This window comes from Falco peregrinus, unplaced genomic scaffold, assembly GCF_023634155.1.
Source record: "Falco peregrinus isolate bFalPer1 unplaced genomic scaffold, bFalPer1.pri scaffold_42, whole genome shotgun sequence".
Taxonomy (NCBI): domain Eukaryota; kingdom Metazoa; phylum Chordata; class Aves; order Falconiformes; family Falconidae; genus Falco; species Falco peregrinus.
This window is the reverse complement of record NW_026599609.1, coordinates 1,626,681-1,643,188: the sequence shown is the minus strand read 5'-3', so window position 1 is coordinate 1,643,188 and position 16,508 is coordinate 1,626,681. Positions and strand designations below refer to the sequence as shown.

Sequence of the window (16,508 nt, the reverse complement as noted above, 5' to 3'; positions counted from 1 at the left end):
TCACATTCCTGCTACCCCATGGGGAAGAAAGAATTGCTGGTTAAAAGGATACACTTCACTACTCACCCTTGCGGGCTACTGCTACACAGGCGTACCAGCCCTAGGACACGGCAGGAGCCAGGGGTCTGCCGCGGCTAGCATATTCTCCGTAAGATGGCAGTTGAGTCAGATCATGGAAAACTACCGTGGATGCTTGCCAGGACAGAAATGCAACTATGCAGTGCTGTGAACGCGATATTGCAACACTGCTGGCTTAATGTCAGCCTCAGGCAGGCTGCAGCTGGCAGGTGGCATAAAATACAGACGGTGGATGTATGATGATCCAGCACAAAGCCTCCTGCTGTTGTGCCCTGGCTTTGCTACAGCATATGCCAACGTGATACCCGAGGGGACGGCACACCATGACTCACCGCTACAGAAGTGACCTCAATAAGGAGACCAACCATAAATAGATGCAGATCCTATTTCCCCTCCCTCAGCCCCTAAATAATGTGAATCTCCTCGACCTCCACCAGCCTGAAAAGGAAAAAGCTGGTCTTGGAAAGCGGGGCACCACCAACTGTCGGCCTGCTTTGTTTGGTGGAGGGAGAAGGTGATCCATGGAAAGGAAATCACTGCTCAAAGCACACCAAAACCCCCAAAGGCAGAGCTGGCAACACAAGTACTGAAGTGACTCCCCAAAGTGCATCCTGTTAGTTCAGGGCACTCAGGGAAAAGGCAACGCCAAAGCCAGTATCTGCCCCTTCCCACAAATAACCGAACCCACAGCGAGCAGAGGGATGGACCATAGCTCCCACTGGAGATGGCGCCTTCTGCCAAAAACCAAAGTGCTCTGCAGTCCCCTCTCATTTGGATGGGGACCAGCTGGGCACCTCAGCTGAGGTGGAGGTTTGCAGGAACAAATATCGCTGTTATCTCCTGGCCCAACCTCTGCACCAACAGCAGTAGCACTTGCGTAACCTGCACATCTTGAAGACCACCTCCATCGGCTCAGAGCTGACACGTGGCACTGAGGAGTCGCTACCAGGCAATGACAAGACAGTGATGGCTTGTCAAGGTAAGAGCAATGATTACAAATCCTTTTCCTCCCTTTCCTCTGGTTTCCATTTCCAAGGAGTCAGCTCCCACGTGTCTGTACTGTGACTTACAGCTAAGCTGTGGTGGGGAAGGTGCAGCAAAAAGCAAGGACTTTGTCCTTTGAGAGCCACCTGGGCTTCTACCACAGATGCCTCTGCTGACATACCATGCGTCTTTGCAAAAATAAATCAACTTTGAGACGCACTCAGGAAGTCAGAGTTACAGAACAGCTTGTTTCCCACAGGCTTGGACGGCTGCTCAAAACGTTCACGGTCACAGGCTGACTGCAAAACCGCTCCTCCTCTTTTCTCTTATTATTTTCATCAGCAAGTTAACCTTATACAGGCCGAAATAGCCTGCTGCAGCTTCCACTGAGAGCAACCCCTGGCAGCTAACGGCCCGCTTACACAGCAAAGCTGCTGCACAAACCCTGCAAAGCCACCCTGCCCAGAGAGCCTTTCCAAGGCTATCGTCCCTCCAGCGGCCTCCTAACCTCCAGCCACTTGTTCCAAGGGTTTGATTCTTTCTATAGGGTGCTCCCAGGCACCACAGGTGATAGGTGGGAAGAGCAGCCGCCGCTTTTGGCCAGAAGGTCTGAGGCAGCAAGGTCCCAGCTCTGGTGGGGCCCCTCCAGCAGATTTACACGGCGCTGCAAGAAGGGTCTCTGTCCACGCTACAAGTTACGGGACTCTCACCGGGGAGAAGGTTGTGGAAGTCAGCAGCAGTGGATTTTTAGATTTTACATTTGATAGGAAAAAAGACTAACATTTGATGTGAAGACACCCGTACGCCAGGGGGGAAGACAGACATCAGCAAAACTATGAATGTGAAACCCATTGTTCCATAAATCATGGAATTAATGGAAATCTAAAGACTGATAATGCTGAACCAGCCAGGAGGGGAACGACTCCTGTAGTATCCCACTTACACCCAGTCCTAAGCAAACTGTAACATCAACACAGCCATTCAGGAAAGGTTTCCACTCAAGGCGTGAGGCCAGGCTACACTCTGGGTCCGTACAGCGCTACACGGAGCACCAGGACTCAGCGGGCAGCCAGGCTGCTGGACCTCACCCTAATGCACTTCAGGAGCCCAAGAGCAGGTTAAGCTCGTTATGGAGACCTAGCCCAGTTGTAATGAAGCAGGAGCCCTGGGACATGCTCCAAAACCAGCTGGCACAGCTCAGGCGATCGGCTCCCGCTCTCTGCAATACCCCTGCTGCTCTGACACAGGCTCTTGGTCCCATCATGCTGCTCTCAGCTGCAGTGGTGTGAAACTGCAGCTGTGCTCACATGGGGGGCTCTCAGCCTCATTTGGGCTACAGGAGTAACCGAGAAGAGAACAAGATCCCCTTCCTTAAAAAAAAAAATAGTTTCACCTACTATAAAAGAAAGAAGAGGCTTGGATTATTCTAGCGTTTGCAACAGGATGAGAAGGGATTTTGCATTGCTCAGGCAGCAGGCATTCTTCATCTCAGACCATGCAAATACTCAGAGTCAGGGCTCTGTTTCATTGAAGGACATGAGGTTTTGATTGCGCAAACACAAAAGCCAAAAGTTTTCTCCAAGTCTGCAGTGAAACTCAAAAAGTTCGTTTAAAGCTGCCAGCCTTGCGTGCAGGCTCACAGACGATGCTGGGAGGGAGAGTCACACATGGTATAAATCCAGATTATATGAAGGGATTGGTCTTTCTGTGATTAAACGGGCTCAACTTGGCCTCCTTTCCACAGAGGACCTTTTCATTCTTCAACAGGTGAACTAATGCCCATGGTTAATCCCCATACGCTACGTGTAAGGCCTGCCCTTATATATAATAATCAGTACCCCTGAACACTGTAAGGACACTTATGAAGTGCCCTTAATTTATAGCCCTTGCAGCAGAGCTCAGCTTTAGGCAGGCTCTCGCCGCCTGCCAGGAGCTCACTGTTTAGAAACGCTTTTTGCAACAACCTCTCCCAGCCTCACTAGAAACCTCATGTCTTCCCTCTCGGCACATCAAGACGCTGATGCGGGTATCTGCCAAGTGACCTCATTCAGGGAGGAGGAGGAGGAGGAAGAGAGGTTCTCAGCTATCACTTACCACCGGCTCAATGGCAAAAATATCACTGGAGAAAAGCATAGAGTCTTCTCGCACCTTTGCCCTCTGGTTCTGGAAGGCACGGGAGAGAAGGGCAAGGCGTTCTTGGAGCGTGGGGTCCATTGCACACTGCTTGAGAAAAGAATCCCTCTCATTCTCCTCCTGCTTCTGCAGCCTGCGACAGCGCCTGCAGCCATGGGGAGACACAAACCAAGCAGATCATTTAATAAACAACATATCTGCAGAGACTGTCGCGTAAGCGCAGGAGCAGCCACGCACTGGGGGAGGAACAGCAGGAGCAGCTCAGCAAGGGGCTGACCCCAAGCCACGGGGTCCCAAGCAGATCAGGTTATCACTTGTTCGCTGGCATGGCAGGTAGTTTTACGCCACACTCACGAGCTAAGAGGAGGTTTTTGAAAGCTAGCAGCCCTCAGGAGAGCCTCCTGGCTCAAAGCTACTGCCACGACTAATGGACAACCCACCAACACCCTCAGATGGCTTTTCCTCCCGTAGAGGTGCTGGGGGAGATGGATGAAGATGAAGGAGCACACACTGCAGTGCTTCGCTGGCAAGGGGAGAGCAGCTGGGATTCAGCTGCAGGTTACCAGCCTCACTCTTTTTTTACCTTCCCTTTTGGACTGGCAGGGATAAGCAAACTAGATCTGCTCCACTGCCTACACTGCCATCCAGCAGAGGATCCCAGAGCATTTGAAAAGCCAACTCACGGACTTTCAGGCATTGCATCACTTCAGTGAAATTAATGGGTTTATATGCATGAAGACAGAGGCCCCGAGAGGTGAAGGGACTTTGCCTAGCATCACCCAATAACGAAGGCAGGACCAGCATCTCTGAATGCAAACCCTTACATCCAGCCTTGAACCACTTCAACATTCTTCTCTTTTTGGCCTTCTCCACAGAGCTTTGACACAGGTCACCTCTCCCTCACTCGGTAGTTGTAGCAGCAATCATTCTAGTGTTTAAAGCTCGCAACCGAGAGGTGAGAAGGGAGCACTGCTGCAGAGCACTTGCTTCCCAGCTGGCACGTGGATGTGCCCCCTTCACGCTCCAGTCCCCTGGCCACCAAGGACCAGCAGGTGACTACTCGAGGGGGATGAGGGGAAGGCTCCATACACAGCACATCAGGGCAACGTGGTATAAACAGGACCGCAATCACCACCCAGCTAAATTCCAATACATTTAGAAAGGAAACACAGCCATGGACATTACTAGCAGCACGCAGACAGAGCCTCGGGCAAATGCTGTCACCAGTGCCAAAAATACTTTCTTTGGCTTGCTCCCTGTGGAGTGTCATGAGAAATGTTTTTCCACGGCTGACCTACAGCGCTGTGCATGAGGGGGGCTTCCAGGCACAGAGATGAGCAACCCTCAACTAAGCCTTCATCAACAGACAATAATTCCATTGTTGAATCCCAGAAAGTCCTGCAGGAGGGAGACAGAGCAAACCCCTGGGTAGACCTTGTGATGATCCAGGTCTTTTGGGGTGACAGCCAAGCGCAGGGTGCTGAACTGCCTCCTCCCATCGTAAAAGTCCTCTCTGCTCTGACATCTCAAAAGCTTCTGCTACAGCAGGACAGTGGCCTCGGAGCTATGACCACCCCTAAGACTGCAAGTAAGGAAGAACAAAGCACTCTGCTCAGCGTATAGAACACGAGCTGGCATAAGATCAAGTGCCATTGGAAAAAAAATGGGTTGAAGTTAACGGTGGGGAAACCTGGTTGCTTCTGAGGGGAGAGAGGATCACTCAGGGTCCCATCTGAGATAGGCAGGTGGGAAGAGATGCTAAAAGAATGGCGCAGGGACGTACTAAGAGAAGGTCATGAGACTTTTTCTGTTAACACACTGATCTTGCACAGAAGTCACACACTGCGCAATTAAAAACAGAGAAGAGTGGAAAACCAGTTTTGGCCTTCAAGGCATTTCTGACCTAATTACACTGAACTTTATTTGCTCAGAAGCCCTTAAAAAGTGCTCCAGTTGAAGGCAGTTTCCTGACCAGCTCTGGGTTCAGACTAACTCCTATACACCTACAGCCATTCAACTCCGAGAAGTCACACAAGGACTCCCTAAATCACCCCAGCTTCTAAGTGTCATTCCCAGTGCATCCCCTTGGGCTAGAAGTGTTTCCCTGCTGCCCCAAACGGAATTTCAAAGCTTCAGAGACACCCTGTGGAGAGCCTGCCCCACCTCTCAGCACCACGAAGACACAGGTGCTGATGCCCAAAGGCACTTCCAAGTCCTGTGCTGCCCTGCCTTCCCCGCAGAACCCTCCACCTCCGAACTCTCTGAGCCCCGGAGAAGGGGCAGGGATACCTCGTTGTGCTGGAAGCCGGGACAGCACAAGGCAATTCAGCATCCTACAGCCGGATGGCCTCAACGTTCGGGGCCAGCAAAGCACCCTGCCCTGCGCACTACTGGACAAGAAGGCTGAAGAAGGTTGCCATCTTATCAAAGCTGGAGGGGAAGAAACTGCAGTGAATATCACAGCAGGTACGCTGCCTGCAGCTGTTAGGTGCTACTGCTCAACGCAGTCCCAGGTAAGGAGTGCCGACACCTTCCTCAGCCTCACAGACCCTCTGCGAGCCCGGGGACCTGGCCTCACGGACTTAGGGCTCCCACAGATGGCAATTTGCTCTCCGAGGAAATGCGACCTTTCCTCCCCAAAACATGAGCTGGAACATGGGTGGAACCGGAATGGGAAGCACTGAGCTCCATTACCCTGAAGCCCAGGGACACACACCCTGATGTCATGGATGGTTTACTTGTCCTACGCCATTCAAAAAAGCACCAACATCCCTCTGAGGCCGTACGTTAGTTTTACCCTTGGGCAGCATGTCTTACTGAAATGAATCTTCCCAACGAACCTCAGGTTCTCCTGATCCTCCTCTTCTTGACTAACAAAAGCCTTCCACTGGAGTGGGCTATGACTTTACTCCGATTGTGGATGACCACGGATCTGTGGTTTGACAGCATGATGTAGGTCTTCCCAGCTGTCAAGGAGTTCCTGTCTAGCCTGGTGTTGACATCTTCAACTACTGCAAAATGAACTCCACGAAAACTATCATGATCTCCCTGTCTAAACCCATGGCCAGGTGGGTCTTGAAATAATGGGTATAGTTCTGATCTTAAAAACCAGACTGAAGCCTTTGAAATTTCTGCCCTTCTCCAAAGTACAGAGCAGCTTCTATACGAAGACTGAACAGGATTCCTCAACCTAGAAACCACACAGGAGATAGGTAGGTTTGTAGAAGTATGAATGGCCTGGGAAAAAGTGAACGAGGAAAAAGTTGTCACAATTTGTTGTAAAACAGGAACCCGAGGGCCTGAAATGGTATTAGTTAAAATGAGAGAAAAGTAGTTCTAGTACTTTTCCAAGGAATATTCCTTCCTTTGGAACGTACTGCCATAGGTGCCTACAGACGCTCATCGCTATAAATCCACAAAGCAACTGGACAAAGGCTTGGAAGGTAAAACCATCAGAAGCGATTAAACAAAGACGTGAATAAAGCCTCCAGCACAGAAAAACGCTGCCTCCAAGGCCCACGAGGGAGAAAGCATATGCACTGCCTGCTTCTACACGCTTTGCTAAGCATCCCCTACCGCTGCTCTCCTGGAGAGCACTTACACTCCCGGCTGCAGGCACCGAGGACGCTTCTGAAGGCTGGAGGGCTTTGCCGGAGCACCTTCTACCACAGAGAGAAGGATCTGGCATCGTGCTGACTGTGTAAACCCACAAACCTCCCGGTACAGACGAGAGCGTGCGGATGCCAGCGAGCCAGGGGGGAGCAGCAGGTCTTTCTGCCAGGCAGATAAACTGACACAGCAGAGCTGTCAGGGTTGGCCCAGGGCAGCTGCAGGCTTCATGGCCTGGGTGCCAAATCAGATGTGACATTTATTTAAGACTCTTGATGGTTTAATATATAAGTCTGGAGGAAAAGAAAAAAACAACAACAAAACAATCTCTGTACTGTACCAGCAATGTAGCCCTAGGTATTTCACTTGATGGGGTAATGTCCGTGGGTCTGTGCTTTGGGACGCTTTGCTGCCATGGAAGCACATTTACTGAATCCAGACGTACCTGCCCTATCGTTACTTACACAACACGATGATCTTATTACAGGCTGTCAGCTCTCTCATTCTTACATGCTTTTGACGTATTTCCCAGAGACAGCAGGACACAGCTCACTCTGCAACCTGAACAAAGCAACACCTGAACTTGAAATTAAAAGAGAGGCTTCTTACACAGCAGTAGAGCAGACGCTTTGGGCTGTGCACTCCTGAGCGATGCTCTCTGAGACAGCGGGAACACCACCGTGTTTTATTCCAGCATCCATCTGCATGGCTATGGCCACCGGTATCTTAGCACATCATGGTAACTTTTAACTATCTGAAAGTAAGAAACCCAGCACTGGGTCATCCTCTGGGGGGCCTGTTGTGCAGGAGGAGAGGGAATTTACAGAAGAGCTAAAGTATCTTTCTGAATATTAAGCAAACCCTTGAACAAGATTTCAAAACAAATTTCAGGTTTTATGAAGAATGCGTTCCCAGCATTCAACAGCCAGTACCTTCCTCCATCGATTACTGCTCTAAATATTAGGAAGCTGGTAGCCAGATGGATTAGACTGAAGAGAAACAAAACAGCACTCTGCTGCCTTTCGTCCTCACCGTAATATTCTCCTTCTATCCCTGTAACTCCCTCCTCGCTGAATTTGGATTTTAAACCTTTTTAGGAGTGCATGACAGTCAGGTTCAGAATATTTGGGTAACAGGGAAAGCAAGTTTAAGTTAATTTGCCCAGTTTGTCAGAAAACTATGCCTGGCTCTCACCTCTTCTAAAAGAGACAGGTCCTGCTGCTTTTTCACTGAAAATACAAGCAAGCAACGAAAGCCGAGCTCTTCACTCAGAAGAGTGTCATTGTACCTCCACATCAATCCCCTGAGCAGTTCTTTTGCTCCTGCTGCTATCACGATACCCAACTGCCTCACCATCGCCAGCATATTCTGGGTTTTCAAACAGCATGCAAAGGTCTGCTGGTACCACTTCACCACCGGAGAAGGGAGTCACTTCACCAGGCTAACGATCTCTGGAAAGTGAGAGGAGTCCCCTGCGGCGGGATCCAGCCCTCCCCACCATATGCTTTTGGCTGCACCTCCCACAGAGCTACCTCGGTCAGAGCCAGGAGCGCTGCTCTGAGCTGTTTTGCTGTCAGGAAGCTAATGGCATCACCTACAAAGTGTGCTGGGTCTCTGACAAAGGCCACCTGTCAGTCCCCACGCTCGTATTTCCAGCACTAGAGCAAAACACAGGGCAGTGACAGTCATTTTTAAGTGCTTCTCTGAGGCAGTGCTCATGAGCTACCTTCAGACATCATTAAAACCATCGTGCTAGTTACTCCAGCCCTAGGAGCAGCTTGTTTATAAACCTCACCATTAAATAACTGCTGCCAACACAGGGGTTTCTACAGGACCATTGCCCAGGCTACAACAAAGCTCAGGGCACCCTAATCATCACTGCTGCCACAGCTGATGCTGTCAACAGCTAAAGCCCCCAGCAAAGCCCCCTCTGAGCCCATGCAGCCCATCGCAAGGAAAGGATCTGCTACCCCAGAGCACTGCAAGCCACCGTGAGACAACAGATGGGCAGGAAAAGGGAGATGGAGAGCAATGACCAGCCACAGCGTCTACGGGACAGGTCGCAGGCTCTTCAGACGGCTCTCCTGCACTTAGGAGTCACCTTGCTTTCCACCAGGCTCCTTGCTGTGCATCCTCCTGTAATGGAGCACCCAAAGTATTCCCCATTACCTCCTCCACACCGTGCTTAGGAAGGGCTGTTGGCTTTCTTACAGGATGAAATACTCCAGCGCAGGAATATCTGGGAGCCAGCACAGAGCCTTTGTGCTGCCCAGTGTGAAGGAGCCTCGCAGAAGGGACTGAAAGGACAATGAAACTGTTGGATAACACAAGACAGCGCTGCCGCATATCCAGGATGCCGTGGGCTATTTTTAAGCATTATTGGTACTACAGCCATGATACGCTGGGGTTGCTGATCACTGAAACACTGCTTTTGGCCCACGGGGAAAGACAGGGCAGGAACCTTCCTTCTGATTGCCTGGCAAAGACATGCTTAATACGCCACTTCATAAATCAATCACCCTTCAAGCTACTCTTCTGCTTCTCAGCAAACGCTGATTGATCCACCAGGAAAGGAGACTAATGAATGGTCAGTTCTGCCCCGAAACGCATCCAGGGTTCATGGCACCTAAGAACATACTAGTGATTTCCACTGATGATAGAAGAGACAAGCTGCAGTCCAGGATGCCCTGCAAAGAGATGAAAACTACATTCTCCCAGAAATCCTTCACAGGCTAAGAACGGGATAGGTGGCGTCACATGGAAGTCTGCCTCTGGGGATGAACAAAAGAGCCAAAAGGAGACTTTTAACTCCAAATAACCCTCCGAGCACCCACCCCCAAGCCGTGCTCATGCAGTCAACGCCACGGGTTGCTTTAGCAGCATTTTTGTCAGAAGGGGTGTTACATAGTTTGGGAGATATAAAGCCATGACTAACAAAAAAAAAGATCAAGCAAATGAAGCACAAACTTAATTCCTCTTCTTCTACCCTCAAAGCGACAGACCATCAGCTTTGAAACAGAAGGCCCTAGAGAGGGGCGAAGGCCACACTCTGTTTGCAAGAAATTTAACAACCTTATCTAAAACAGTATATATAAAGAAAAATCATTGTTACAAGCAGTTGTGGAAAAGGGGAACAAAGACAGGAAACAGTTGTTAACTGTTAGCTGATCTGACATAAAGGAACACTTTGGAGACCAATTATACTCACCCATCAATCTAATTGATTTGAACCATAAAAGCCTATACAACCAATTATTTGTATAACGTATTAGTTACCAGTCCTCAGTCCGTTGCAGCACTGCTACGACTAAGATGCAAAGTCAACATATAATTGCACAAACTCCTATTTACACCTTTTTTTGCCTACAGTATATGCCACCCTGCACTCGCTTTGAAGCAGACGTACAAGAACATAAAAGTCCAACAGAAACTAGCCAATCCTGCTGGGAATTCTCACAAGTGAAGGAAGAAAAGCACAACATGCACCCACGACCTGAGGCAAGCAGAAAGGAAAATCCCTTTGCAAAGTTCTTAAATGCCTGGCAGTCCAAGGAAAAGCTAGAGCAGCCTCTTGTAATAACCACAGTGTCAGAGCCTGGCTTACACCTCAGGATAACACGGGAAACAAGATCTTTAAAAACTCACCAAACAAAACAAGTTTGTCTGCATCTGCTAGCACTAAACACAAACGGAAATAATTACATCAGTTCACGCACTACAGTAAAGCTTTGGAGCCAAGAGAGGCTGCTGCTTAGGGAAGCAGAAGGTTTCCCCACCTCTCAGCACTGGTAAGAAGCCACTACCAGCCTGCCTGGTGTTGAAGGATCGGAGAATTGCACGGCAATGAAGAGCTACAGACCTGACCACCAGTGGCACACAGTGGTGGCCACCAGAAGCTATGGGGCTGTTGCCGTGAATTTAGCTCGATAGGAACCGAACACACTGCGACATCAGAGCCCCTGTGAACGCTCACACCAGACCAAGGTTAAAACCAGAAATGGTTTTGGCATTCCCACCCTGGTACCCTGCACGACACAGGCACAGCTCAGGTCAAGATGCAGCGAGGCAGAGGGTTTGCTCAGGCAAGTCCTGAGCCTCCTCCGCTCTGGCTGGAGTCAGCACAAACCGCGAGGGCTCAGCAACCTGAGTGATCTCAGGAACGTGAAGCGCAACACAGCAAGGGCTGAACTTCAGCTAAACCCTGCTGCCTATCCACATCCATCCGTGGGTTTGCAGAGAGAAAAGACAAAGAAAAAGGCTTGATCTAGAGGCTAAGTCAATAGGATTTTCATTTTGTTTTCAAATAAATTCCTGGAAGCTACTGATGGTAGTGCCAGCCTGGCAAGATGACAAGACCTTCGGTAGAAAGGGGGTTCTTAAAGGAAAGAGAAGAGAGGCATGCAGAGGTGGTTGTCTTCTCCAAAGTCTGCACAAAACCACAGACTAATATCACAGCGAGGTAATGTTTTACTCTTGCGAGTAGCTGAGATGCCCACAGGTGATGGCACATCCATGCTGCCGTTACTTGTTCAGCCTCAAACATCAATAAACACGTAGGGCTGGGATTTAATGAGCTTCCTGCGTGTGTACAGTGGCCACTAACACACCGCCAAGCCCTTGCAGAGGTGGCCTCATTTACCAACGTAAGCTGATTCAGCTAAGCCCAGCATCAATTTCAGCTGAAGAAAGGGATTCAGCACCCCAACACACCGACATTCCCGGCTGGGAACCCCATGCTGATCTGTGCAGGAGCTGAGCAGTCAGCAACGCCCCTGACAATTCCCCTCGGCCCATTTGCAACGCGATGCAGCCCCTACCACAGTTTCCCACCGCGGCCGAGATGCACAGGCTGTGCTTGCCCTGCTGCCAGACGAGCACACCCGGTTCTGTAGTTACCGTCATCTTCACCAAACCCAAATGGCTCTAACACACCACATCAAACTCTCTGTCGTGCCACAGGTGACTGAAGAGCTCCACATCAGCTCCCTAATTAATCGTGTTTCATATGCCTTGATTTTTCCTGTGATCTCATGCCTCATTTTCCCCCATTTGTGATGAAACCTCGGTGCTTTCTCAAGCTGGCGGTTATCACTCACAGCTCCAGAGGCTGCTGCAGCACAGAGAAGCTGCCTGTGGTTAGACCGAGAAGGGCAGAGGCACCTCAGGGCAGTGGCTCGGGCCATCCTGCGTAGGGCAGACGACCCAGATCCTCTTCTGACATCCCCTGCCACCCTGAGCATTGCTGCCGCACTAAATACAGTGATCCCCAGCCAGTTCTTCCAGATCTACCCAAGAAATTCTTTTGTTATTATTTTTTATGCGTACGTTGCCCTAAGGAGATCTTGTCTATCGTGCAAGTGTTGGTGCTGGCTTAGAGGAAGGGGAAGATCTGAGGCCAGCTCATCACGCTTACTGACCAACCCAAACCACACATCCCAGTAGCTCTCCGGTGCTCAGTACCAAACCCCCCCGCAGCAGCCCCCCGCGTGCGGGCAGCCTAAGCAGCAGCTGCTGGCCAGCCTTCGGGACTGGGGGGCTGGCGGGACCCTGCCAGGGAGGAGACGGCTCCGGCAGGGCTTGCTTCTCCACGCTGCAGGCTGGAATCACCACCCCTGAACGCGTTCGACAAACACACAGATGTGGTGCTTCGGGACACGGTTTAGTGGTGGGCTTGGCAATCCGGGGTTAAGTTGGACTTGGTCATCTTCAAGGTCTTTTCCAACCTCCATCATTCTATGATTCTACGAGGCTGCTGGCATTTGCCCCACGCCTAGCAAGCAGCAATGGGGAGGAAACGGTGCTGGGGACCCCCTGCTTCCAGGGCCAGGCAGCAAAGCTCAGCGGCGGGGGAACAAGGCAGCCAGACCCCTCCCTGACCCAGGGCAAGGCAAGCTCTGCTCCACATCCAGCTCCCCGCGTGCTGCACTGAAGAAGCCTATTTAGCTGCTCCCTCCTGCCATATAGGAATAACCTGAATCTGGCACAGAGCAAGTTTTGCTGCCCAGGGCTCAGGAGGGGAGACATGCCTTCACCCACTTCCTACGGGGACAGGAACTGAGCCAGCGCAGGAAAACTCACTCTGATTAACAACCACGGAGCCAGAATCAGACCCTGCTCGCACTTTCTACCTGCCCTTGAAGTAAGCAATTGAGGAGCCGAGGCTGAACTCCCCCATCTGTGCCCTGGGCGTGCAGAACCACAAAGGATGCTCTGAGCCTGGGTCTGCCATCCACAGCAAACAAGCCAAGATTTGCTTTAGCACAGCTCCTGCTCAGCAGCTGTCAGCCCTCCTGCAAGCTGTGTGGGAAGTTGAGGGAAAACAGGGTATTCATCTGCCAAACACCTAGACGGTTCCTCAGCAGGCTTTTAGCACAAGGCTGGAGGCTTCCAGCAGGACTAAAACCACCGAGAACTACTCCTGAGCCACACACGTTACCTCTCTTCTGGGGAAACCGCTTTTTGGGGCTCTGAACCAAGGGGAGACAGAAGAGTAATGGAATAGGCAGTTCTGCTTGAGGGCTGCCTCCTCTTGGGTATGCTGTCTCCTAAAATACTCCTATGGGTATGGGTTCTGATCTCCCCCCTCAAAGAGGGTGAGATCCTGCCCCAGGCTTTTGCTTCTGCATTAGACTCACAGAGCTACTGAAAGAGAGCCATCTGCATCACTACTTTTATTACTGACAGCAATAAAAGCATCTCAATATATAGCGTCCGTCAGCCACGCACAAGCTCAGTGGTGCTTTGCTAATTACTGAAGTTTTCTGTGCTGACAAAGAGATGCCAAGGGATGCAGCAACCGATGGGGAAAAACTGCACAGAGGAATTTCAATACCGCACCACAGATCCCCTGGGCTAGAAGCGTGTTGTAGCGCCTTGCCACAAGGGCCAGTGGGCACTGCTGGCACCCACATACAGGCACAGGATCTGGTCCTACACCTTGAAGACCACCCATCATACTATACTAGTACTCGTTGGAGACAGGAGCCTAATGTGTGTCAGCATTTAGGGAGCTCTGAGTAGAGAAGCAATTCTCCTTCCACAACTCCAAGCATCTCGCCGGCACCTCCTGTCTCTGGCAGCCTTCTTCACCTGCATGGAGCACCTGCCGTAGACGTTATTGTTTCCGGATGGCACTGGACTGGTGGATTTGCTTTGCACCTCTGGCACACCTCTGGGAACCCGTCATGCATCTCCTCAGCCACGTGTCCCTGAGCAAAGCTCACCTTCCCACACCAAGCTGGTGCTATGCTGCCAGGTTGCAATAAATGTTGTTACTGCAGCAAACTGGGTTTGGTGTAAAATCAGCAGCACTCAGGGCAAGCAGCTTGGGCATCATCTCACTTGAGCAGGACTTGACAGCTGAAAGAATATCAAAACTTCATGAATACTGACTTGGTTGAGACTAGGACTTACCTCCATAAACTTATTTTCCCACATCCACACGGTCCACACAGGGTGGGCTGAACGTCATCTGGGAAAGGCCAAGTGACCGACAGGACTTTCAGTGGTATTGAAACCTTTTCCAAAGCTGTACGAGTGCTTCGCACGCAGGTTTCAGAAACCCTTTCAAGTACCATAATCTGATGTTAAGGTGCTGGACAGGGATATGCTGGAGCCCAGAACATCCCAAGTCACCCTCATTTCAGTACGAGCTGGGATTTTTCACACCCAGACACATGTACACAGGCGAAAAGGAGGAGTTTAGGCATGTAAAGCACTGAAGGACAAGTTTTCATTGTAAATCATTACGCTCATAGCAGCAAACATTTTCTCCACACTCATCCATAAATTTGTAGCAACAGAACCGCCACCACACACACAGTCTATCCCGGGGACAGTACCTGTGCTCCTAACCAGCCCAAAAGACACACAATTTAAATCAACCAAATCATACACTAAGGGAAAAATTGTGACTTGTTCACATGGAAGAGCTCCATGCTTGCTTAAGCAATGCTAGGGACAGATCTGACCCAGCTTCAGCAGAAATTTAAGCAATGTTCACCTGATCCTGCGTAAGTCACCCTAAGAAGGGTGTGATCCATTGAGAACGACTGCTGCCTGCGAGCAAGTCAGTACTGATACACAGCAAAGCGAGGGAAACGCCTCCCAACACCTTAAACTGCTGTTTTGCTCTTAGCACTTCTGCTTCTTAATAAACACTCTGTTGGTGGCTCTGAAAGACCAACCCGGCTGCTTTCTGTACGCGCGTCACAGGGAGCCTGCCGTGGTGCCGGACACATGAGCCAGGGCTCGCCACGCGAGGTCAGGGAACGCTGTCTGGTGCTCTGCACTACTCCTGCAATAAGCTCTGCACCACACCTCGAAAGACTGATTGATTAAACGTTTCTGCTTCACTTTAGCAATTCATCTCAGCAGCCTTTCACTTACCTGTACGCTTCAAAGCTAGAGAGATAATCCCTTCATTATCCCCTTGCTCTCCTTCGCAATTCGTAGTTTATTTCAAAATAACTGCAACATTGTACTGGCAGGCAGGAATGAAATCCTGGGTTCATCTCCCAGGGAGCTGCACGTGTTCCTGGGAAAACACCCATCTCAGAGCCAGCAGAGAGTTTATCCCCGTGGCCTACCCACACAAATCACTTTTGCAAAGATTGACTATGGGGGAACCAGCTGTTTCAGTAAGAACAAGACTCTCAGGTTTTTCAAAGCAAGCCACAAAGATCCTGGCCCTAATTATTCGCTCACTCTGTTCCGTCACAAAGTATAAACCCTACGGCCCTAATCTCCACTGTCACTGCTCATCTGCCCCAGAGAAATTCTAGCCCTCTGAATTTTATCCTATAGATTCTGTATAGGCATACAAATAAGGCACGTTTTTGTGCTTCCCTAGCTGATATTTCAGTCACCCGTCCTAGAAACTGTCACCCAAAACAATAAGCTCCTCTGAGTGAGCATCAACCATTCTCCGTGAATATGTCAATAACTGGAAAACATTAGACAAAGCTGAAATAAGTCGTAAGGCTACATAAGTGTTTGGAAGATACAGGAGCATTTGTAACTTCCACAAACCCAAGACAACTAAAATGCTCTTTGCCGGGCTAAAGCAGCACACAGTATCCCCTCGGTTAGGACACCACACTTCCAAGGACCAACGCTGAGGAACAGGGACCAACCAAACCTCCCTCTCAGGCGAGAGGAAACACACGCCAAGTGCCTTCACGCAACTGAGGAAGCGCCTCGTTCGGCACCACAACATACCCCTGCTGAGCCAAGGCCGACAGAAGCATTCTAACATGGCGCCTTTTCCTAAAGATATTCCCCACTTACTCCTAAGTGAAGCGTAAAGCTGATGGTGTTTCTGTGGCCTGACCTCAGCTTCTCCTAGCCTAATATAAATGTTACACCTATCTCGGGAGGCAGCGAGCTCTTCCTGCCAAATCCCAAGAGCCCTCAAGTCCTGGCTGCATTAGTCCTGTGTTGTGAGCTGTGGGAGAAGGCAAAAAGAAAGAACAAGGCTCTGCGGCAAAACAACGTAGAAGCAGTGCAGGGGACAGATGTGTAAGAGACAGCGGCATTGGAGCGAGTCTGACAGAGGCACGCATTCCCACGTCGCGCTTCAAACATAGCACCGCCAAGGAATGAAGCTTCACACGTGCATATGCACACCGTAACGGAGAATCAAGGTTCCTCCCGCCTCCGACTCAGCAACTCCCAGCAAAACCCGATTCCAAAAAACCTCATTC

General features: G+C 50.3%; 1 pseudogene; it reads right to left on the bottom strand.

Moving 5' to 3' along the window:
• LOC129783466 (hydrocephalus-inducing protein homolog) overlaps positions 1 to 16,508 on the bottom strand; it is a 66,584-nt pseudogene that overhangs the window by 28,459 nt on the left and 21,617 nt on the right.